Here is a 26,398-nt window from a genome sequence, read left to right as displayed (position 1 = left end):
TCAGTTGGTCCGGGGGCTGCGCGTGGTGTGGGCGCCAGTCGCCTTGGTTTCAGGGGACCGCCTCTCCAATTCTCCCAGCCGGCCCGGGAAGGGGGAAGGGAGTAACTCCGGCCGCTTGCCACCCCGCCCGGTAAGGCCCGCGCGCCTCAGCGATCTCACCCGAGCTGCTTCTCTCAGCCAGCCAGCCGTTCCAGGATGGGGTACGCTGTCTTTTTTATCTCTGTTGTGGCTTTGGGCGCTTTCTGTATCGTTTCTACTCCCCTAGTAGGTGTCCTGGAGAAGAAACTAAGATCCGCGCGTCTTACTAAACCGCCATCTTCCAGGAAGTCTGTCCTTTCACTTTTTGAGGACATCTTAATTGCTTCCAGTTTTTGGTTAATTATGAATAGAGCTGCTATAAACTTTAGTGTGCAGGTTTTTGTGCAAAGATACCCAAACCAGCTGGGCCCATAGGAGTTTCTCACTCTCACACTAACCTACAATCTGCCTCCAGCAATTTTCAAAGTTGCCACTGAAGTACCCCCATCAATTTATAGTTCTAGGAGCTTCTGCTCCACGTAAGTTGATTTCAACTGTGATGCTGTGTTTTTGCCTGTCTCTCCCGATTTAGGTGTGGAGTCACCTCTCTTTTCTTACTGCATAAATACCCTAGATTCGCCCTCAATAAATGAGACTTGATCAGAATCCTGTCTTGTCTCCATTCTCTGTGTCTCTTGTCCCCCCATTCTCACTCCCTCCCTCAGGTCCAGGTTCGTCTGTTCCATGGGTCGGGTCGTTTTGGGGCGGAGGTTTGCCCTGTGAACACAATTGTTTGATGGCTTCAATACTTTGATGGGTTCAAGAAAAGTTGCTGATTTCCAGTTTAATCAGTATTTTTCATATTGTGAGGACATGAATGACAACTGCCAAGCTCTTTATACATTGGAGCTGAAACTGGAAGTCTCAGACACCTTTTCAAATGCTTAATTGCCATCTGTGAATCCTCTTTGATGAAATGTCTGTTCACTATTTTATTCTTTTCTAATTGGATTTTTTGTTTGAGTTTAGAGAATTATTTATATTTTATAGAAACTGGTTCTTTGTCATATAAGTTTGAAATCATTTTCTTCCAGTCTATATAACCTGATTTGTCATTCTCTTAACAAGGCCGTTCACAGAACAAAAATTTGAAAGTTTTGATATATTTAATATATATGATATATATATATCATATATAATATATATGATATAATCGAATATATTTTTATGTATCATGTTCACCGTGTCCAATTTCAGAACTCTTTGCCTAGAACTAGATCCTGAATATGCTTTGAATTTTTCCCAGAAGCTTCATAGTTTAATATTCGTATAAAGTGTGAGACTTAAATTCAGAAACTTTATTTATTTATTTATTTATATTTTGCGTATACTGATCCAATTATTCCAGCACCATTTGTTGAAATGTCTGTCTTTTCTCCATTGAAATGCTTTTGTACCTTTGAAAAAAATCCGTTGAACATATTTGTGTGGATGTATTTATGAGTTTTCTATTCAGTTATATTCATGTGTCCACCCCTCCAACAATACCACACAGTCATGATTATAATAAGCTTGAAACTGGGTAGTCTTATTCCTCTCACTTTATTCTTCTTTTTAAAAATTGTTTTAGCTATTCTAATTCCTCTTACTGTTCATGTTACAGTTTAGAATAACCTTATCTATATCTACAAAAAAATCTTTCTGCGATGTTGATAGGAATTGTGTTAGACACGTATATCAATTTTGAGAGAATTGACATCTTTATTGTGTTGATTCTTCCAGTCCATGAAAACGGCATGTTTCTAGATTAATTTAGATTAATTTAGATGTTCTTTGATTTATTCCACCAGAGTTGTGTAGTTTTAGCATACATATCCTATACATGCATTGATAGAATTATGCCAAGTATGTCATTTTTTTGAGTGATTATAAATGGTACAGTATTTTTCACTAGTATTTCAATCTACTCAATTTATTTTAACATTTGTTCCCCTATTATTTGTTTATTCTTTATCCATATTTTTAACTCATCAGACACAAGGTTTTCAAAATTGCACAGTCACATTGTAAAAGCGATATCATTATACAATTATCATCAAGAAAGAAAGCTACTGGAACACAGCTTTACAGTTCAGGTACTTCCCTCTAGTCACTCTGGTACACCAGAAACTAAAAAGGGGCTATCTATATAATGCATAAAAATAGCCTCTAGGATAACCTCTGGATTCTGCTTGAAATGCTCAGCCACTGAATCTTTATTTTGTCTTATTTTTCTCTCTTCCCCATTTTTGTCACGAAGGTTTTCTAAATTCCTTGATGCTGGGTCCCACCTCATATCGGGATTTCTGTCCCACATTGCCGGGGAGGTTTACACCCCAGGAGTCATGTCCCAGGTGAGGGCAGTGAGTTCACTTGCCATGTTGGCTGAGAGAAAGAGGCCACACCTGAGTAACAGAACAGGTATTCTGGGGGTGACTCTTAGGCCTAATTTTAAGTAGGCTTAGTCTGTCCTTTGCAAGGATAAGCTTCATGGGGTGAACCCCAAGATCGAGGGCTCAGTCTATTCATTTGGTTGAACCCACTGCTTGCAAGAACTTCAGAAATTTTTCAAATGGGAAGTCGAATACTTCCCCCTTGCTCCTCATTTCCCCAAGGGGGCTTGCAAATACTTCTTTATTCACTGTCCAAATAACCCTGGGGTTTGGATTTATCAGGGCATCACACTAACCTGGACAAACCAACAAAATCTCATGCCCTATTCAAGATTCCATGTACTTACGGTGTTCAACTAAACTGACCATACAATTAGGAAATGCGCTACCCAAAATATAAATTTTGCACCAAATAAATATCTCTCCCGTTAGTCTCAATCAGAAGTTTGAAGTTTTAAAATCAGGATAGTATCATCCTTTTGGTATGGTATTTTAAATTTCAGTGCCCATGTGTTCATTGCTAGTATATAGAAAAAAGACTGATTTTGTACATCGACCCTGTGTTCTCTGATCTTCTGAGTTCTCTTCTTGTTAATGCAGTTTTACTGAGATGCAGTCACATACCCTATAATCATCCAAACAGTGCAATCCATGGTTCACTATATCATCACATAGCTGTGTATTCATCACCACAATCAATTTTTGAGCATTTTCATTACTTTAAAAAACACATAAAACAATCAAAATAAAAAAGGACACCCAAAACATCTCATAACCCTTATCCCTCTCTGTTATTTACTTATTTTTTGTCCTTTCTTTTCTCTACTCATCTGTCCATACTCTGGTTACAAGGAATGTCAGTCCCAAGGTTTCACAATTACACAGTCACACTGTAGAAGCTATATAGTTCTACAATCATCTTCAAGAACCAAGGCTATTGGAACACAGTTCAACAGAACTCTCTCAATAGTTCTTTGAGGTTTTTATTTTCTAGTGTTGTTTTTAGGTTCCTTGGGATTTTTCCATGAAGATAAACATGTTATCTTCAAGTAGTGACAGTTTATTTCATCCTCTCCAATCTGTATTCATGTTATTTCTTTGCCTTGCCTTATTGCTCTGGTTGTAACTGCTAGTACCATTTGAAAAACAGTGCCGACAGTGAACACCCCTGTCATGTTCATTATCTTAAGGATAAAGAATTCAGCTTTCACTATTAAGTATAATGTTAGCTAGAGGTTTTCTTATATATGCATTTTTTATAAGTGGAGGAAGTTCACCTCTATTCTTATTTTTTTGAGAGTTTCTATCGTGAATGCATGTTGGATTCTGTTAAATGTTCTTTTTCTACATCAGTTAGAATAAGTATGTGATTTTTCTTCTTTAACTGGTCAATATGGTGGGCTGCAATGATTGATTTGTGCATATTGAACCACCTTGTATCCCTGGATTAATCTCCACTTCGTCATCGTGTAATATTATTTCATATATTGATAAATTCTGTTTGCTAACATATTTTAAGGCTTTTTGTATCTCTTTTCATGATGAATATTGATCTGTGGTATTCTTTTTTTACTCTTTCTGATTTTGTTGTCAGAATAATACTAGCTTCATAAAATGAGCTGGGGATCATTACCTTCTATTTTCTGGAAGAGATTGTGTAAAATTTTTGTCAATTCTTCTTTAAACATTTAATGTAATTTTCCATTGACACTTACTATAACTTCCAGCATTATTTTGAAAAACAGTGCTGAAAGTGGATATTGATTGTCTTGTCCCTGATCTTAGGGTAAAGCATTCAGTCTCCCACCTTTAAATATAATGTTATCCGATTCTCCAGTGAAACTATCTAGGATTAAAGATTTCCTTTATGGGAGATTTTAAATTACAAATTCAATTTCCTGAACAGTTGTAGGGATAGTCAGATATTCTATCTGTTGGGTAATTGTGACAGTCTTTGTTTTTTTATGGAATTGGTCCATTTTGTTCAAGCTGTCAAAATAATATGTGCTGTGTTCTTTGAAGTATTCCCTTATAATGCTCTTCATGTCTGCAGCGTCTGTGGCAATATTTTAAGTTTCATTCCTTCTTGTTCTTTGTATGTCTTACTAGAAGTTTAGCAATTGTATTGCTCTTTTCAAATGATCAATACATTTCCTTGATATTTCTCAATAGATTTCCTGTTTTTAAAAAATTGCTTCCTTCATTTTGCACTATTTCCTTCTACATGCTTGTTTGGGTATATTTTTCTCTCCTTTTTCTAGGTTTTTTAATTGGGAGCTTACATGATGGATTTGAGGCTTTTTCTCTTGTCTTGTGTGTGTATTTACTGCTATAAATATCCCTCTCAACGCTGCTTTAGTTGTGTCTCACGAAATTTGATTTTGTTATATTGTGTTTTCATTTCCATTTAGCTCATTATTTTTTCTGGTTTCCCTCGGGCCTTCCCTAAAACCAGAGAGATTCTCCAGCCAGTCTTGAAGAAGGAAGCTGCCATGAACTCCACAACTACAAGCAAATGAATTCAGCAGGAGAGTTTAGAAAACAGCCCCCAGCCTCAGGTGAGGCCACAATCTTGGTTGGCTTCTTGGTTCCAGCTTTGTGAGATCCTGAGAAGAGAATCCAGATTTGTCTAGACTTCTGACCCAGAGAAACTGAGATAATAAACATGTCTGTTCTAAGTCATTAAGCTTATGTAATGTACTATGTTATAAGATGAAAAACACATGTTGATGAACCATGCTCGGAGTAAGACTGAATTATCTTTTTTTTACCTAAAGGGAAATATGAGAAATTTACTGTCATACAAGGAAGTAATTCAGAAGTATTGAGCCAATATTATATGAAAACAAAAAGTATTAATTATAGGTGTGTGTTAGACAAATAAGTAATAAAATATTATGTAACTTTTTGGTGTTTTATGATGTTTGAAGTGTTTGTTTTTGAAATTTGGTAAGTTGGCATAAGTTTATTTCTCATTATAATAGTTAATTTTGGGACCTAATTTTTTGTTAATAACTTTGAGTTTGCTTTATAAGCCCAAATTTTATAAAGTTTGAGGCCTACAAAGCATAATCGTCTCAGTACATGACCATGATGCTTTGAAATTCAACCATAGATGGGCAGGAAAGAGGCCGAGAACGCCAACAGAAACTGTGAACTTCTCCTTAGCTCTCTACGTGACCCCTACAGGGCATTTTGCATAAGTTGGCAATGGCTTTTCTGTTTTAGATCAAAATCATCTTGCAAAGCCTTCCTTTCCAAAAGCCAAAGGAGGTGTCCCTGCTGAGCACTTTCTAGACAGCAAGACCAGAAGAACTAAAGAAGCCAGGAGGCAGGCAGGAAGTTTTGTTGATAGAGCCTCTCTTTCTAACAGGCCTTACCACACCTCTAAGAAGAAATCTAAATTTCCTATCATCTGTCTTCAATCTCAGAGCAATGCTTGGTTCAAGTCCCCAGCTGTCAGATTTGTGTTTGTTTGTCAGGAATCTCTCAGAAAGGAACATTTTGCTTCCTCACTGCTGGGCCAAGACCTTGGTACTCATCTTGGAGTTTGTGTGCTCCTGTCCCTACGTGAGTATTGTCCCATTTTATTCCCTTGTCCACAAGTGAGCACTATTCTGGTTTGACTCTGGATAGGGACTCGCTGTCTCAGCTGAGCTCACAACACCGGAAGAACCAGGGCCCAGGCAGGGGCCCAGCCTGCCGCCCAGCTCCCCATCTCTGAAAGGGCCCCTCTGGAACTGAGCTACACCCATTCAGCTGCTTTCCCACCGCGTCTCTTCTGGCCCAGATGATTCCCTAACCATGATCTCCATCTGCTTCTGTAGTTCACGTCAGGGAACAACAGTCATCAAAGGTTTTGAAACTGAATTTAGGAAAAGGGAAAACTCCTTCCGCCTGAGGGAATCTTCTGTCGGTGCAGGAACTCGGCCGTGTGCGTCTGTGCCCCGGAGACGCGGCGCCTGGACTGCCGGGGAAGCGGACCACACACCATCTGCAACGTTGTAGCTTAAACACTCAGGGTCTCGGCCTGAGTTACACTCAGGAAGTTGACCTGTCGTGTGAAGACAAACACTGCAGAGGAAGCAGGGTTTGCTTGCTTTGGAATCTTAACATTTTTTACAATTTTGGAAAGGAAGGACTCCTGTTTCTCAGGTATAATATTTTTATTCTGCAGTTGGATTCTAGAGGGAAAGAGACTATAGGATGAGGAACAAGCTGGAGGAAGATACGGGTCCCCACGTCGTCTGAGACGGGGATGGGGCTGAAATGCCCTAAGATGGACCATGTAACTGGGATAAGGCAAGCCAGAGATTTGCTTTTAATTATTAATCTAATATTCCAAGTAATCAGAAAACCCAGGATGACTGCTTATTTCAAATTTCATTATGTCCAGATTGTTTTACCCTGTTTTCTAAGACTTACTCTAGGATTCAAAGGACTTCAGTTCATTGACTAAGATATTTAAGATTGGGAAATTAATTAAAGCTGACATTTAAGGATGAGTATACAGTAAACCTTCCAAAGGCAATCTAGTATGAGAGGAACAAGACTTTCCTTATTCAGTGGTCCTCGGTAACATGCCTTTTGAATTAAACACGTCACACCAAAATTCCAGGTGGAAACTTGGGGTTGGTTGTTCTCTAGGTGATTATTCTTTCTTTTTCAGACATACCTAGGTTACCTCCCTTCTAATTCACTTTATCCAAAGCCCACTGAGTGCCCACAGAAATGAGTGACTCCTTTGCTCATTTTTTTCTTATTTTCCTACACCATTCACAGTACCCTTAGCAAACATTTCCATTATTCTTGAATAGTCCATCTGATCTTCAGTGTCTGCAGATAACTTCATTTTCTTCTTCAGTGAAATATGGGGGTCCTCATTTTACATCCTTTATACCTCCAAATCATCTAAAAAGGATTAGGATTATTTTTTAGAACACAAACTAAAATTATTTTCATAAAAGTTTTCAAACCATTATTTTACTTTAAAAGCATTTTAAAACACCTATGAATGTGGAAGAGCAAATTAAAAATAATAATCAACAGCTTCAATAAAATACATTAAATAAAGTGGAATTGATTAAAAACATTTTAAACCTTATTGAATGTTTCATAAAAAATAAAATTATTCACAATTCTAGTTTCAGTTTTTTTAAAGAATTTTTAAAGAATCAGTATTACTTCATACAGTTTCAGTCTAGATTAAGTATATACAATTTTTAAAGAAGCTTAGTTGAATATTTCACTGTGTTTCACACAAAGTGAGCAACTGTACTGAATACTCTGTGCAGTCACACTTCCTCTCCAGAGCCACAGCTGAGTACATAAGAGAAGAACAAAATGGATCTTCCACCCTCCTGGGAAAGAACATTTCATTATGCCAGAACCTATTACATCCATTCCTTCAAAGAGGAAAGACAGGGCTACTTAATTAATTTTTCTTATCCCTTCCCTGAAATTGCCCCATATTCCAAACCAGAGTCTTCTGCTTCTGTTAGCAGCAGCACACCCCACAAATTTTCCTGATATTCAGATGCGATTTCCAGTACAAGGGTCAAGATATGTGAAGAAGCATTTCCCTTGAGCCTGAAAGGTGTTAGTCACAAGAACAGTTGTTCAGGTTACAGACATGGCTGAGCCTCGGTAACAGAGATGCTCTCATGCTCTTTAATACTGGTGCTTTTGACTTATGTGTGTGTTTGCAGTTGAGTGGTCCTGTAAAATGCAGAGCTCGGGGAAGGGGCCCTCTCTCCGGGGCATAGGGATGATACTTTCCACACACGTGCTCATCCTTTCTCTTCTCTGTATTTAAAATAGTCACATGTCAAAGATCACCTACCTTTGCTCTTCTTACTATCTAATCTTGTCATCTCCATAAAAGCTTAAAGTGTCACCTCTTCCATTCAGCCATCTGAAGTTTTTTCCACTGTGCCATCTCGTGTGAAGTAAATGAAGATTTCATTACCCTCTGGGTGCCCTGTAGTTTCTATAGTATGCTTTTCTTATGACATCATTTAGGTCTTTTTTACATTTATAGAGATGTTTGTCATCCCACTTCCCCACTTTTGCCCATATTACAAGCTCTTTCAAGGGAAATATAGTGTCCAAATTTGTATTGCTCCAAATCTAGTACACGCTTCTGCATTGAAATGCATACAAAAGCTTATTTAATTAAGACTTAAATGGATTGCTTTTTGTATCATTAAACCATATCTATTTTCATAATAAGACTCTGAGGGGACTTAAGGTCCTATTTATGATATACACACCCTTGGGGATACTTCTGTGGTTTCAAGTCAATCTACAGGTAAAGCCCTAGAAGAAGACAGCTGAGTTGAGCTATCTATGCCTGCTGAGTGGGAGCTGTCCCCTTCTGAAGGCTTTTTGTTTTGTTTTGTTTTGTTTTTGTTTTTGTTTTTTTTTCATGGACAGGCACCCGGAATCAGGGATGAACTCCGCACTGCGTCACTGTGGCTGAACCCCTTCCTGAAGGTTTTTAACCCATTAGGAGCCACTATAAACTTTCTTAAATTAAGGCTCTAAATCACGGGAACTAGTAGTGAACAGCTGTTGAAGGATTTGAGAATTCTCTGTGTAGTGGAAGCTACTTAGTAGCTTTTATGGAGATGACAAGATTAGATAGTAAGAAAAGCAAAGGTAGGTGATCTTTGACATGTGACTATTTTAAATACAGGGAAGAGGAAAACAATTGGGTGTGAAGACACATTAAAGCCTTCTTAACATACAGGAATCTGGTTTTTATGTTTGTTGTCTGTTTGTTTTTGATGAATATTCCTTTCAATTAATAGCCATGCCTTTCTAAACCAAAATTAATGACTGATATGGAGAGTCAGTCCCTGATTCAAGTAGTAGAAGTTTGTAGCTCTAATGTATGTTTCTATAATTAGATGTAGCCTTCTGTATATTTATAGATCAAATTGTCTTAATCCATAGTATTTCCTTTGTATTTATCAGAAAAGTTTCCAAAATCGAACACAGCAAAAGAAAATGGGAAAATGGAGAATTCTAGAGAATAGACATCATATTTTCATGACTGTTTTCTTTTTTTTTGGCTTAAGATTTTATGTAACGGACAAAAAATCTAAACTTTCATTTTTCAGGTTTGAAATTTTCTAAACAATTGGATACCATCTTTTCTCTACTATTCCTTCTGTCCCTTACCTGTAATTAGAAAACTAAGAAAAGCAAGAGAGAGAAGATAAGGAAAAAAAAGAAAATTTGGAAGTAGAAATGTAATAAGAAGGAATGTAGGAGAAAAAGTGAAAGATAAAAATTAGAAAGGAAAGAAAGATCAGCCAAACTGCAAATGTAACCCACAGAAAGTTTATACAGGGAAAAGTTAGATAAACAATATCAGGAAAGTTAAAAGAAGTATTGCCTGAATTGGTCCAATTTTTTCCTCAAAATTTTATAGTAATATTTCACGTATATATGTGTGTGTGTGTATATATATATATATTGAAATTTCATATATTAAAAGAATAGGAATTCACAATGCACAGAATTTATGCTGGTATTTTGTATGACTAGTATGGCTTTCCACCTAAATTAATTCATAAGTCAGTAAGATCCTTTTATCAGAACACATTTTAGGTTTAAAAATGTGAAGCTGCATGATTCTTCCAAGGCTGTAATTGGAAGATGTTTCCTTCTGGAGGAGGCATCTTCTTTTCCTTGTCACACAATCTGTCACACTTTTACTACATCCAAAATTCCTAGAAAATGACCCTCAACTAAGAGAACGATGACCTTTCTTTTTCCCTCTCACTTCACGACTCTCTGCCCTGACTCTAAGTCAGACTGAAGCTGGAGGGCGAGGCTTCCTCCACCCAGCGCTGTGGAGACAGTCAGCCGTGCTCCACCATGGAGCAGTGTGTTGGTGGCAGCTGATTGGTTGCAGGACTAGGCACAGTTCAAGTACAATCCTTGGCAGCCACCGCCCCAGGTTCAGAAGTTCTTTTGTGGTGTAAAGGCCCCAGACAGCAAGGCAAAGCAGCATGAAGGTGCAGTTGGGCACTCTTCTGGAGCTCCTGTGCGTCCAGGTTTGCTGTGAGTTAGGGCTGTCCCAAGTGGGGATCTGAAAGGATTTTGCAGTTCAGTTTGTTTAAGAGGAGGAAGGGCAAGCAGCTCACAAATCTTCCAGATGTTCTATCTTTCTAATAATCTAAAGGGGAGTTTTCAGGGTTTTGTAAGTCTTGCAGTGCATTACGTGTGACTTTTTCTCCATTTCTGATCAGATGTGAGCAGTATGCAGGTTGAGCAGAATCCTCCATCCTTAAGGCTCCAGGAGAGAGCCAGCGCCATGCTGCGGTGCAGTTTTTCTAGCTCTGTGACCAGTGTGCATTGGTTTCACCAAAATCCTGGAGGACACCTCATCAGTCTATTTTACATTCCTTCAGGAACACAGCAGAAAGGAAGATTAAGTGTCTCAACAATCACTAAAGAACGCCTCAGCTCACTGTGTGTTTCATCTTCCCAGACCTCAGATTCAGCCGCTTATTTCTGTGCTGTGGAGCCATAATGCTCCCTGGGCACCTGCAGTCTGTGCACAAACCCTCAGCTGGGCTCAGCCCCTCCTCCAGCCCCAGGCACATCACAGCACCACTTCAGAAGCATTTGCACAGCTTAATAGCCCTTACCTAGGCTGATAGAGTTTTAAACATGCTTATATTTTAGCTACATAGTTCCTATCGTCTTTACTTCTTCTTGCACTATAAATCTCTAATTTGGAAATGGCAAAAGAGCTGACAAGAGAACAGAATCAAAATAGATATTTGAGCTACAGTATGCTGGATTCCAAAAGGTCGAAGGGAAAGAAATTTTTGATAGAAAAAGAAATCGACTCCAATAAAGATGTTCTTACATAATGATCCAGCTTTGTTGCGAGTGTCCTCCAGGCTCATGTCTACCTCAGCACAGCGTGTCCCAACAGGGAACGGCAAATACTTGCATCCCAGTCTACCAATGCAGCAAAGAAAAGGAGAAAATAATGCTGAATATTCACATATGGGTAAAAACTGTAGAAAGAGACTTTGTACTATATGTTCCACTCACCTAGATTCCATTCAAGTTCTTGAAGTTTGTCTTATGGCTTAAGCATATTGTCTACTCTTGAGAATGTTCCATGCACACTTGAGATGGATCTACAGTCGTGCTGTTGGGTGGGTTTCTGATAGGTCTAGTTGGTTTGACAGTTGTTCAAGTATTCTATTTCCTTGTTGATATTCTGCCTAGTTTTCCTGTCCATTATTGAAAGTTAAATATTGAAGTCTTTATTACTCTTTATCTGTTTCTCCCTTCAATTTTGTTTTTTTCTAACCAATCTGTGATAATCTTTTCCTTTTAATTGGATTGTTTAATACATTTTATGTTTCGTATGTTTAATCTATAATGTTTTTGTTGATATTATTGGATTTATGTCTGTCATTTTAGTTTTTGTTTTCTATATGTTACAAATCTTCTTTGTTCCTCTGTTCCTCCTTTACTACTTTCTATGCATTAAGTGAATATTACCTAGTATAGTATTTGAATTCTTTTAATTGTTTTTCACTACAGTTAAAAAATTATTTTCATAGTGATTGTTTGGAAAGCTTATAATGTACATTTTATCATAATCCACTTCAGATTTATCCTCCAGAGACATGGACTGGGGCAGTGGCCTGCATTTCTCAGAGTCACACCCTGCTTTTTAAGTGGATTGCTGGATAGGAATAGCAGCCTCTGGTGTTCACGGCTTGACTGTCTCTCAGTGAGGAACCTGCACCCTATGAGTGAGCAGTGGCAAGGACTAATAGGAGCTTAACATTCTTGGTCTAAGATGCCTTGGGTAAAGCTTCTGCCCTATGACTGAGGACTAAGTAGGGACCTGAAGGCACCTCTCAGCTTCTTTTACCTTGAATAGGGTTTATGCAAAATGAAGCTGGTTAGGTGGTGAGAAATGTTGGTGACTTGCCCATTCCAGGTGATACTGTACCCCTAGATTGGAGGAGAGCCCTGTGGTCTTGGTTGCACCTACCAGGATTAGAGTTTCCTTCATGCTATGCTAGGTAGAGTAGTAAATCATGCCTCAAATGGCAGGCTTTTTCTGTTCTTATGGAGATTCAACAGATGTTCTTGAGTAAATATTTCTCCACTTGCTATAAACCCTTAGGACAAGTCCCAAGCACTTTAATTATTTTTTGTATGCTGTACGGTGGGTCACATTTGATTATTTTTCCATGTGAGTATCCCATTGTAGCACCATTTGTTCAATTTTTGATTGATTGTTTTTTGGGAAGTGCATGGTCCAGGAGTCAAACCTGCATCTCCCGCAGAGCAGGTGAGAAAACTACTACTGAATTATTTTCCTGGCACATACCACCCAGGTAGCTTAATTTTTAAGAAATACTCTTTACTACTTATCGTTGTTTTGTTGGGGAGAATGTCCATGGAGTTCTTTGCACTGCCATTCTTGAATTCATAGCCTCATGTTCATGTTGTTAACATATACAAGAGACCTAGACAAAAGATATCAAAAGTTCAGCTTTTCTTTAGGATATGCCGGGTTTTTCCATTGAGAAAGTAATTTGTCATTTTTTCCTTAGCCTAACCCTACCACACATATAATTATTCAGACTTGTCATATACCATGATTACAGAACAACCAGGTATTCTAAAGGTGTTGATGAAAAACAAGAACATCATGTCTTTTCTTCACTTGACCACTGATTGTGCTTAAAGTTGTTATCCACAATAAATGAACACTAAGACCCATTACTTGTAAGAGTCTTACTCCCTCACTGAAAACATCACTAGTGCTTGTTTTTACAATTTGGGACACTACAGATATATCATGACTATTGCAGTTATAATAATTATGATAAGTACTACTACTTTTTCATCAATGAAAACAATGAACAATCTGGCTTTTTTTAAATACCCACTATCCTAAGTTCTTTTCTGCAGAGGCCAACCTTGAGATGAATATGTATATTCCTGGATAGGGGAGGAAGAAAACTCCAAGCAAGAGTTAGATTTCAGGTAATGCTCTTGACATTTTGTCAGCCTGATTTTGTAGAGAGCTCTAGGGCATACATCCTACTGCAGTTTGTCCCACCTGGAGGACCAGTGTTGCCCTCCTGAACTTACCTTAAGGTCTTCTGTTCTCTGACCCCAGTTATCTCATCTCTCATTAGCTAATTTTTGAGTGGCATATTCATCATCTAGAGGCCACAGATCATTTTTTACCTTTCCAGATGAAATATGAGAAAAATTATCATGTGTTTTTAATGATATCAGAAGAAAGAGGCTGTGCTGGTTCGAAACTGTTGCATACCCCAGAAAACCCATGCTTTAATCCTGAGCCAATCTTGTGGGGATAGCTGTTTCTTTTAATCCTGATTCAATACTGTAGAATGGAAACTTTTGATTAGATAGATTGTTCTGTAGCCATGGTAGCAAGTAACCACAAGAACCAGTTTTATACCTGTTCAATTGATCAATGACTACTCACTCATTGAACACACTTTTGCAAGCCAACCAATTAGAGTCAGCTACTGGCTTCTGAAAATGTCAGTCAAGAATGGATTCAATTAATCAACAACAGCTTCACCTCAGTGACTGTGCTTCTATAGATGATGTCAATTTATTTACAGCTCTGAAAGTTCACCAATTCCTGAATTCCACTGTTCCCTCAAATCCAATATAAAATTACTCATCTGTTTTATTCAGTAAGATTGTGTCTGCCTATATAACTCTCCCTTACTATTGTAAAAAATAAACTCTACTTTGTCTCTTTATTTCAGATGTTGAATAGTTGTCTCATCCTTTGACAGCTATCAAAGTATATTTTCTTGTGGGACATTGGACTTGGGCAACTTTTCTTACTATTTTCCTCCTATACTCACAACAAAAGCAGCACGGACGATGACTATTTTTGTTTGAAATTCAATATTAGCAGAAGTAGTTGGCATGCTATCGGAACTTATGTAATCATCGACATTTCTGATTGTGTGAAAATGCATTTCTTTTTGTAGTTTATGCCAATCAGATTCATCATATTTACTGCTCTGTATAGTTGCTATGGTTACAAAAGCCGCTTTTGCAAAGCAGTTGTGAATTACACCACATTTGCAGATCTGATGGCCAGTTGTTGTGGACTTGCCCGAATCTATGTGTCCAATAATGACAATGCTGATGTGAGTCTTTTCCTTTCCCATTTTGATTAAGATACAATGATTGATTTTCATGACACCTGGGTTCTAGTGCCAAATCTCTTGGTAAAATGCTGATTTAAGTCCTGATATTTTTTTCTCTATACATACTTTTCACCAGGAAAATGTTTTTCACTAACACCAAATATGTCATTTGGCTAAAGATTGATGTCCATATTACATACTTATCTGGAACAGATCTGCTGCTTTCAACCCAAATTTCAGGAGGCAAGAGATTGTGTAGAAGCTCTATGTTAAGGGTAACGGCATGATATTGCGGCAATGATGCATGTGAAGCACAATTTTTCAGTCTTTTCTTAAAAATAATAATGTCAGATACAGAAATTCTATTTGCTTCAGACTAGCAAAGTTATTCAAGTATTTCATTTTTTAAGTTGACCTGGTTTGGTCCTCTCATTCCTTTTCTTTTACAAATTTTACCTCCTTTGACTAGCTGACTGTCTATCCTGTTCTAGTCAAGAATTATATATAATATTGTCAAGAGATTTTCAAAATCTTTGGCATTTTAATTTTTAATTTTTATTTTTTCCAGTATACAGATGGTGTTTAACTTTTGAGGAATTGTGAAATTACTGAATTTTGTCTTAAAGCCACGCCTTTCACTCTATGTATGAAGTATAATAGAAATGCATATGTTAAACAGAATATTCTCTTAATGATATAAGTTTGACATAAGTAGCTTGGTACAGGTGATACAATTTGAAACCAATTAAATGACTAACTGCCTTAGGTTTATAACATCAAATTTCAAAGGAAGGATCACTCTGAATTCTCTGAGCCATGAAGACAAATGACACTCTCCTTCTTAAAGGAAATAAATGCTTTGATATAGATGATGCTGTTGTATTATAGAGTATCAAAATTTGGTCTTCATTTATAAAAATGATGAAGTGGGGGAGAACTATTTTGAAATTATACTTCTTTTAACTCTAGTATAATTTTTAAAATATTCAAAATAAAAATAGTAGGCACAAATCTAAATATGTCACCTGGTTGACTCACTTTTTAAATAATTAGCATAGTGCCCAATCAAAATTCTGGAGCCATGCAACTTTGTTTTAGACTCTTCTGCCTTACTGCATTCCGAAATGGTCAGGATTTTAATCCCTAAGTATTTATTCAGCATTTAACCAATTATTTAGCCAGGAGGTGAGACTCTTTCTTACTTTTGTTTTTAAAATAGAAAGAGACAGCTGGGATACTCTGCTCCATCTTCCACATCCTCTAAGTCTCCCTTAATGATAAATTATCCCTACACTGGCAGATATAAAATGAGACCTATACATCAACTAGTTCCATCCCCCTATCCCAGATTATCAACAGCCCCTTCCAATGTGAAAAAGTTAGAATGAGCATAGCCCAAATACCCCTAAAGAGTGAGAGAAAGATTAAAGGTGATGGTGGAGTTATACAGAGAAGGTTGTGTTTAACAAATGAGTATGAGTGCTGAATCAGTTTATTGACATTTCTTTCAGTCTCTAGTACCTTAGAGCAGCTGGAAATAAAAACCTAAAATTGTGAAATTGTAACCCATACCAAACTCTGAAATCAGTTCTGCAGCAAATTGTTGCAATGTGCTCTGAAGTTTATTGCTGTTTTGATTGTATGCTATTTTTTACAAAAATGATAAGGAAGAGTATAATAAAGAAGATAGGATTTAGTAAATGAATATGACTCTGAATCACTATATTGGTATTTCTTTTGGTCTGCCATGTCTTGGAGTAGCTGGAAGAAACAATGAAAAATTGTGCAACTGAAGATGGTGGCTTAGCAATGTGCATGTTTTAGTTCATCCTCCAGAACAATGACTAAATAACCAGAAACAGTACAGAATAGCTCCTGGGGCCACATCAGTGACCAGATACACAGCGTATCCCAGTCTGGACCAGCTGGACTGGCTGTGAGCTTCGCCAGAACCGAGAGTTCCCCAAGCCACAGTGGCCGATGCCCCTCCCCCACAGGCTGCTTCCCAGATGGGAAAGGAAAGGGACTTTACCAGCAGCAGGGGCTGAAACCAACCAAACACCAATTGTGGTTTTAATTAACAAATTCTGATTGCTAAAATAAGCCCCCAGTTCAGGTTAACCTGGTCAAAGCAGAGGTCATTCACTGGGTTGATGGAAAAAGAAAAACAGAAAAGAAACAGAGGTTTTTGTGGCCATGTTCCTACAAAGGTTTGACTGCCTTTGGACACAGCAGCAAGGCTGCTCAGGCTGCAACTGCCCCAGGCATAGGCAGAAACAAACTCATTTTGAGGGCTTGTCAGGGGCCTGTGCCTTCCCCAGCGGAGGGTGAAGCCCAACTCAGGTGGAATCCCTCCCTCAAGGAATTCAGACACAAGAGCTTGGTAATTTGAAGCCACTAAAACCAGACTAAAACCTCTCCTCTGTCTCCACCATGCCCCCAGCAGGGAGAGTCTGCCAAAGTTAAAGGTACCACATCATCTTATGCTGGTGGGACCCTCAGGCAGACAAGCACCACACACTGAGCAGGATAAGAAAAACAGAGTCCAGAGACTTCACAGGAAAGTCTTTCAACCTGCTGGGTCTCACCCTCAGGGAAAATCAATGCAGGTGACTCTTTCCCCTGATAGGAGGCCAGTTTGGTCTGGGAAAACCTGGCTGGGGTCTATAATACCTACATAGACCCTCCTAAGAGTAGGGGGAAAAAGGCACCATACAAGCATGGCAAGAAACAAGAAAACAAGAACTGAAAAATTCTCCTCTGTTAAACAAAACCTAAGCTAGAGGTCCAGAAAAAGCTGAACTGAATGTCAAAGAACAGATAGAAAACAAATTCATCCAGCAAGAAAACCCTAGGTAAAAGAAGTGAAAGCAATCTCCAGAATAAACTAGTTAAGGTAATTAAATGTCTAGACACCAGCAAAAAATAACAAATCACACCAGGAAAATTGAAGACATGGCCCAGTCAAAGGAACAAAAAAACAATTCATATGAGATACAGGAGCTGAAACAATTAATTCAGAATATACGAACAGACATAGGAAACCTCATCAAAAAGCAAATCAATGAATTGAGGGAGGATTTAAAAAGGCAAGGAATGAACCAAAAGTAAAAATGGAAAGTCTGAAAAAACAAATCACAGAATTTGTGACCAATAGACCAGCTCTGCAAGAAATACTAAAGGGAGCACTAGAGAGAGATATGAAAAGACAAAAGAGAGAGTTGTGGAGAAGAGTGTAGAAAGGAAGACTATGAGTAAAGGTAAAAAGAAGGAAAATTAGATATGACATTTAAAATCCAAAAGGCAAAATGGTAGAAGAAAGTACTGCCCATACAGTAATAACACTAAATGTTAATGAATTAAACTCCCCAATCAAAAGACATAGACTGGCAGAATGGATTAAAAAAACAGGACCTATCTGTATGCTGTCCACAGGAAACACATCTTAGACCCAAAGATAAACTTAGGTTGAAAGTAAAAGATTGAGAAAAGATATTTCATACAAATAACAATAAGAAAGGAGCAGGAGTAGCTATACTAATATCCAACAAATTAGACTTCAAATGTAAAACAGTTAAAAGAGACAAAGAATTATACTATGTACTAATAAAAGGAACAATTCAGCATGAAGACATAACAATCATAAATATTTATGCACAGAACCAGAATGCTCCAAAATACATGTGGCAAACACTGAAAACACTAAAAAGAGAAATAGACACTTCTACCATAACAGTTGGAGACTTCAACTCCCAGCTCTCATCAATGGACAGAACATCTAGACAGGGGATCAATAAAGAACCAGAGAATTTGAATAATACAATAAATGAGCTAGACTTAACAGACATTTATAGAACATTACTCCCCAACAGCAGGATACACCTTTTTCTCAAGTGCTCATGGATCATTCTCAAAGATAGACCATATGCTGGGTCAAAAAGCAAGTCTCAATAAATTTAAAAAGATTGAAATGATACAAAACACTTTCTCAGATCATAAAGGAATGAAGTTGGAAATCAATAATAGGCAGAGTGCCCAAAAATTCACAAACATGTGGAGGCTCAACAACACACTCTTAAACAACCAGTGGGTCAAGGAAGAAATTACAAGAGAAATCAGTAAATATCTTGAGGCAAATGAAAATGAAAACACAATATATCAAAACTTATGGGACGCAGCAAAGGCAGTGCTAAGAGGGAAATTTCTTGCCATAAATGCCTATATCAAAAGAGAAGAAAGGCCAAAAATCGAGGAATTAACTGTCCACTAGGAAGAACTAGAGAAAGAACAGCAAACTAACCCCAAAGCAAGCAAAAGGAAAGAAATAAGAAAGATCAGAGCAGAAATAAATGAAATTGAGAACATGAAAACAATTGAGAAAATCAATAAAACCAGAAGCTGGTTCTATGAGAAAATCAATAAGATTGATAGACCCTTAGCAAGATTGACAAAAAGAAGAAGAGAGAGGGTGCAAATAAATAAGATCAGAAATGAAAGAGGAGACATAACCACTGATCCCACAGAAATAAAGGAAGTAATGACAGAATATTATGAACAACTTCATGCTAATAAATACAACAATGTAGACGAAATGGACAACTTCCTAGAATGGCATGAACAACCAACTTTGACTCGAGAAGAAATCGATGACCTCAACAAACCAATCACAAGTAAAGAAACTGAATCAGTCATTAAGAAGCTCCCCAGAAAGAAAAGTCCAAGCTTCACATGTGAATTCTACCAAACTTTCAGGAAAGAATTAGTACCAATCCTGCTCAAACTCTTCCAAAAAATTGAAGAGAATGGAAAGCTGCCTAATTCATTCTATGAAGCCAACATCACTCTCATACCAAAGCCAGACAAAGATATTACAAAAAACAAAAACTACAGTTCAATCTCTCAAATGAATACAGGGGCAAAAATTGTGCAACTTCAACCCATACCAAACTTTTTAATGTATTGTATAACTACTTGTAAAAAATGTACATGGAGGGTGTGTGATGGTGGCTCAGTGGCAGAATACTCATCTGCCATGTTGAAGACCTGAGTTTGATACCTGGTGACTGCCCATGTGAAAAAAAAATGAAAATGTACTTGGAAATTTATTGCTTTTTGTATATATGCTATTTTTCAAAATAAGAAAAAACATTGAAAAAATTGAGCCCTCTGAGTCCAGGTCACACTGGGAGTCCTGGCCCCTGCCTTGTGGAACACTTGATGCTGCAACTGGTCAGTCGAGTGACCGCTGCCCACACTGTCTTCTCTACAGCCCCACCCCAGACATGGCCTCCCTCCTCCCAGCTCTGTGTGGGGCTGCACATCAAGGCCATCCTTGGCTTTCAATTCTATAGAGAGGAGAGAGGCCAGATGACACTGAAGAGATGACAATCTCACACCACCAGAGAGTGGTGAGGAAGCGAGTCTTAGACACCTGAGGGGAAGCTCTTCCAGACAGAGGCAACAGGCAGCTGAAATCCCAAAGGTTTAGAAGTGTGTTACTGTAAGGGAGGAACAGAATGTGGTCTCAGAGGGGAGTGAAGAGAGGAGTGAGCAGCAGGGAACACAACCAGGGAGGTAGCTGGGGCCAGATGGTGCAGAGAATTTCAGGCCTTTTTTAAGTATTTTGGCTTTTGTGCTGAGTAAACTAAAAGCTGTCAGAGGGCTTTGCATAGGAAGTTAAATTTACTCCATAAAGTAGTGTTTAGTGTAACCTACTTACACAACCACAAGGGGGTAATGCTACTTCAGAGATTAGAATTTGTCTCACATGTACCTATTCATCAAGCAGCCATAGATTATCTTTGGAAATGATGATCTCACACTCTGCTTCAATTTGTATCCATCTATCCATCTATCTTTCTAAATAATTTTGGCTTATTCACAGCCCAGTAGGAGAAATAACCCTGGAAGTCAACACTGCTTTGCTACATGTGGTCCTTCAAGGTCAGAACTACATAAGTTTCTCTAACATAAATTTATAAAGTTTCCAATCACACACAGACAGGCTTCCAGCCACACTGAGATAATCTGTGCCTAGAATTTCTATTTCCTGCTCTCCTAACAGGGAAACATATTTTAAAGTCAAGCTCAAGCATCTCCTCATCAAAAACCTCGTCTGCCTGGGCACTGAAGCACAACTCTTCACTCTTTTCTCTGTCACATGGCCTAGATTACAGACCACTGCAGTGGGTTTTATCTGGCTGGATTTGAGGATTATAACTGGCTTGACTGACTTCTGGAATTCTGTCTCTTTGGTGGATGAAATCCAACTACTGCCCATTTGTAGGCACTCTCAATAAATGTAGATTGGAGACATGCATGAATGACTGAGTAAACTAAAAAGAAAAGAAAACTGAGAAAACCATCCCCCTTAGGGATCTGAAGTAGAATGGGATTGGAGTGGAGACTGGGGAATGATGATTGACATTATTGTCTCCTGTTGGACTGTAATGATACCACAGTAAACTTTATTTGGATTTGAGAGGACATTAGATGTACATACTACACAATTCTCTCTCTGTGTTTCAGGAAAAAAAAAGTGCCTCTAACATTCTTTCAACTTGTATTGTTTAAGGCAAGATCACCCCTATTTTTAGGGCTCCTTCTGAATATATATCCTCAATTTCTGTCAATATGTCCTGACTGTATTAATCTCAAAAGCCAAATTGAGTCTTCACATGTCATCTGTGAGGATAAAATGTGAAGGAAATATTGAATATTTGTTCAACCTCAGTATGAGAGATACTAAAAATGGTGCATTAATGGATTGCCATGGCCCATATCTACTGAAGTCTTTGCAGAATTTATACATTCTCTCTTGTCCCTTTGGAGTTCAAAGTTTCTCCAGAACAAACAATTCCAGTATTTCCTAGATTTCCCCACAGGAATATTCTTAGAAATATTCAATTTACTTGACCTATATTTTAGAAGAAATGCAAAGAATCTGAAATTTATTTTCTCTGATTATTTCTTAAAGTCATGAAAAATAAGGCCCATCTGAAGATTATAATGAAATTTTAGTTCCCTTTGGGCAAAGGACCATAACTTCTGTACATACTGATCTATAACATCAGCTTGCAATGGAATTATATGCACATTGTGGGTCCTGAATAATTTTAATTACTATCATTAATAATTATTAAAAACTCTCATTTAGTTTTTGGCTAGTCTCACTTAGCATAATGTTCTCTAGGTCCAAAAACTAAAGGACAAATACTGTATGGTCCCACTGATGTGAACCGACATTAGAGAATAAACCTGGAATATGTCATTGGTAACAGAGACCATCAGGAATTAGAAATAGGGTAAGATAATGGGTAATTGGAGCTGAAGGGATACAGACTGTGCAACAGGACTGGATACAAAAACTCAAAAATGAACAGCACAATACTACCTAATTGTAATGTAATTATGTTAAAACACTGAATGAAGCTGCATCTGAGCTATAGTTTTTTTTCGTTTTTTTATATATTTTTTGTATTTTTTATTTTTATTTTTTTCTCTATATTATCATTTTATTTCTTTTTCTGTTGTCTTGCTATTTCTTTTTCTAAATCGATGCAAATGTACTAAGAAATGATGATCATACATCTATGTGCTGATACTAAGAATTACTGATTGCATATGTAGAATGGAATGATTTCTAAATCTTGTGTTAGTTAATTTTTTTAATTAATAAAAAATAAATAAAAATAACTAAAAAAAACTCTTATAAACATACATATTTTATAGCTTAATCAGAGTCCTGTTCTTCCACCATCACAAAATGAGGCATTTTGGGACATTCACACTCTATTGATGCATCCAGTTGTCATAATATTGCTTCTCAAACATTCTAAGAGGTGTGAGGAAAAGGCAGAGGGGATTGGGGTTAAAGAAGTTCTCAAGTGATCATTTTCCAAGTTAAAGGAGGGAATTTCTGATTTGCAATGAACGTATTTTCAACAATGCTAAAATTGAACAAAAAGGGGGAAGTGCTTCTTTGACAGAAATAGCTTTAAGTGAAAGCATTTGAGAAAGGGAGGAGCCCATGGAAAGACTTCAACGGGTATGAATTTATAGTCAGAGTTCCTGCTGGCTGGGGAGATCAGAAGCCTGCACACGTCTTCCGGAGGAATGGACAAACTCCAGGGAGCACTGTTTTTAATTCTGTGGCTTCATCTAGGCTGTGAGTTGCAGAGAAGAAACCCAAGGATTTGTCTTTAATTTGGGGGAATGGGAAAATCAGGGTGCAGATGAACTCATGCATGTAGAAAATTTAAGAAGAAAATAGACATTTGGGGAGTCAATGACTTTTTTAATTATCTTTCTATGTAGGGGTGATTGGCCAACAGCAGGGGAAGAGTGACCAGCCCCCGGTGAAGCAAAGTCCTCGATCTCTGACAGTCCAGGAAGAAAGAATTTCAATTCTGAACTGTGCTTATGATAACAATGCTTTTGACTACTTCCCGTGGTACCGACAGTACCCTGGTAAAGGTCCTGCACTGTTGACAGCTATACGTTCAGTCCAGAGTGAAACTAAAGAGGGAAGATTCACTGCTTTCTTCAATAAAAGTGCCAAACAATTCTCCTTGCATATCATGGCTTCTCAGCCTGAAGACTCAGGTACCTACTTCTGTGCAGCAAGTGCACAGTGCTTTCCAGGCACCTGCAGCCTGTACCCAAACCTGCAGCTGGGGCTCCAGGAAAACCCTGCTGTAGGACCTTCAACTGGCAGATATGTAGACTAGTTTTCATAGGCAAATAGAGGTGATAAAATAAATATGTAACTTAGTGGTGCGACAGTATGATAGAGTGGTTATTAAAGTAAATGATGGAAACTTAACTTAGTGAATGACTGAACAGTAATAGGATTTTCATAATGGTTGAAGTACTTGAGATTGTCATAAATATCCAACCAATTGTGGAGAAACTGGGACTCATAATTTCTGGTTGGAATGTAAATTGGCCCTAACAAATTGGGAAATTTTTGACAGTTTTTTGCAATTTATACTTACCATATGGCTCAGACTTTCCACTTCTAGGTATTTACCCAGTAGAAGTGAAAACATATATCCATAGGAGGTTTTTTGTATGAATGTCCATACATTCTAATGGCCCCAAAGTGGGAACAACCCAAATATCTGTTAATTGGTAAATATAAAAATAATACAGCAACAAATGGTATGAACTAGTGATACAGGTAACACATGTATATATCTAAAAAACTTAATGCTATTTTGAAGAAATAGGATGCAAAACACTGCATGCAATATAATTCTATTTATATGAAATTCCAGAAAAGTCTAAGCTAATATAAAGTGGCAGAAAAGACAGTAGTGATTGCCTGGAAAAGAGATGAGGGGAGGGGCTTCACAGTAAAACAAACAAAAAAATAAACTTATAGGAATGATTGAACTGCTTCATGATTGGGTGGAAGTTACATGGGTGTATGTTTTTGTCAAACCTCTCAAACCCTGTATTTAAGATGTGTGCATTTCGTTTGTATGTAGAAGCCAAAGGTTTAAAGCAAGACCTACAGAATTTGTTGCAATGTGATTCCAGTGACTGCAGCCACTGTGATGCTTCCAATGATTCCAATGACAGCTGCAATAATGAGTCCAATTAGTCTATTAGTCCTTTTTAGATATTCTTTTGCCAAATGGATCAGTATATGTGTTTCTGGAGAGGATTGCCAGGATCTTGACATCTGCACCAGCAGCCAAATACCTCTTCTTCTCCTTGCTGCTACAATCGTCTCATTTTTCTGCAATATAAATGCTTGGAGACAAGTGAATAGAGAATAATTCTCACAATTAAAAGTTTGATTTCTTATATGCATATGAACTTTAACAAATATATATGGATCTCTAATACATATTTGTACATAGTGTTTATGGCTGCTATTTAAAGAGAAGTTATAGTTACTAGAATTGACTATAAAACTTTGTCTCAGTCCTAGGAAAATTTTCTGTCAATTTCTTTGACTAATGCTATATTTATCATCCCATGAATTTGGCACAAATTATCCTCCATGAATTAAATCCTGAGTTAGCTTGCCTGTCCATATAGTCTCAGTTATCTTCAAGTTAGAGATGGGAGACCCCACAGGGGCTGCATCTCTTACAATTCCATAGGAATCATTAATTATGATAACTGCTCAATCCGTATGACATAACTGCCATCTATTCCAACTTTCTTTCCCATCTAACAGGCAAGTATCCTTTGTTTCCATAGAGCTATGCATACAGGTCTTTCTAAAAATGGAAGAATTAAATTTGACACCAGTTTTCTTCTTACTGGACCTGGGAATCCTAAACTTGTATTCAGATTATTTTGGTAAAGTTGGATTGGCCCATGTTAGGGCCCACAGCAGAGGTGGGTTAGGACTATAAACCCAATAAGTATGACTATGTCCCTGTCCTTCAGCAATTAAAGTTATATGTCCTATAATATACATTACCCATTTAGTTATTTTCATCTGGGTTGACATGTCTGGGTTTTATTCTCTTTGAGGGAATCCAAACCGAGGTTCCATCATCTGCAATGACAAGAGCAAATCCCCCTACCCCACACCTTTACCATTCCTAGTTTCCATAAATCATCTTTAACATCTTTCTAATAGATTGGCTGCAGCTGCAGTTCTGTTTGGGTTGTATCATTTTTCTTTCCCAAATTACTAAAACATTGTTCTGCAGGAGTCTGTGATGAATTATCAAAAAATGTTTTAAAAAATTTAAAGTAAACAGTGGTTTTGCTAATTGATGTTTGGTGTACATATTTTCATAACATCATCCTCCTGATCTCCCCCTTTTTGTTTTATGAGCATAGACTTTAATGTCTGGTTTGTTCATTCAATAATTCCTTTCCTTGAGGAGTTATATGGAATTCCTGTGATATGAGTAATATTAAAAGTAGCACAAAATTTATGAAATTATTTTCCTGTATAAGCAGGACCATTGTCCATTTAATAGATTGGGGGCACTCCATAACAGCAAAAGCATTAAGTAAATGTGATTTAACATGGCAGAAATGCTCTCCAGATTGTGCAGTAGCCCAGATGAAATGAGAACAAGTGTCTATGATAACATGTACATACTGCATTTTATCAAAATATGAAATATGAGTAACATCCATTTGCCATAAGTTATTTGCTTTTTGACCTTGAGGATTAACCCCTGATGCAAATGGGAGTGCATTCAAAGTTCCACAGGTTGGACAAGTCCTGACAATGTCCTGAGCTTGCTGTTTAGATAAAGATGGAACTTTCTTTCCCAGCCCTTTGCTATTGATGTCAATTTGTGAAGTGTTGTGGGATCTTGAATTAAACTCACAAGACTATCTGCTTGCTGATTCTGTAATGACAAAGGACCTGGAAGAGTGGTATGAGCTCTTTATATGCATGATAAAAAGAGGATTAATTTGACTTCTGACTAATGTTTGTAAATGTAAAAACATTCAGGAGAGTTCATCTCTTTCAAACGAAGAAGCTGTCTCAATGTGAGTAACTGTTTGGCAAACATATTCAAAATCAGAAACAATATTAAGAGATTGTGGAAAACTTTGCAATACTTGAATTACAGCTGCTAATTCAATAAGCTGGGCTGAGGTATAAGGAATTTTCTAACTTGTTTTCCACTGGGGTGACATATGCAGCCTTCCCATTAATATAATCATTGGTAAAGACAGTAATAGCTAGTGGGGAAGCTGGAACTATTTTAGGCAAAATCCATTGCGTTCATTTTTAAAAATTGTAAAAGTTTTGACATA

At 37.6% G+C, this 26,398-nt stretch overlaps 1 long non-coding RNA gene across 2 annotated transcripts; it reads right to left on the bottom strand.

The window, feature by feature from the left end:
• Positions 1-8,328: 8,328 nt before the first annotated feature.
• Positions 8,329-26,109, bottom strand: LOC143655792 (uncharacterized). 2 transcript variants are annotated; one of them, XR_013162256.1, is made up of 4 exons: positions 24,169-26,109; positions 11,529-12,970; positions 11,338-11,432; positions 8,329-10,867 (listed from the first exon to the last, which is right to left on the bottom strand). It is a non-coding gene; the product is annotated as an uncharacterized LOC143655792 (long non-coding RNA). The 2 variants fall into 2 exon arrangements; XR_013162255.1 differs by having other exon boundaries at positions 11,338-12,970.
• Between the last annotated feature and the right edge of the window lie 289 nt (positions 26,110-26,398).

Source organism: Tamandua tetradactyla, chromosome 14 (genome assembly GCF_023851605.1).
Source record: "Tamandua tetradactyla isolate mTamTet1 chromosome 14, mTamTet1.pri, whole genome shotgun sequence".
In the NCBI taxonomy this organism is placed as follows: Eukaryota; Metazoa; Chordata; class Mammalia; order Pilosa; family Myrmecophagidae; genus Tamandua; species Tamandua tetradactyla.
Note: the sequence above shows the minus strand (reverse complement) of the source record. Positions and strands in the feature narration are given on the sequence as shown.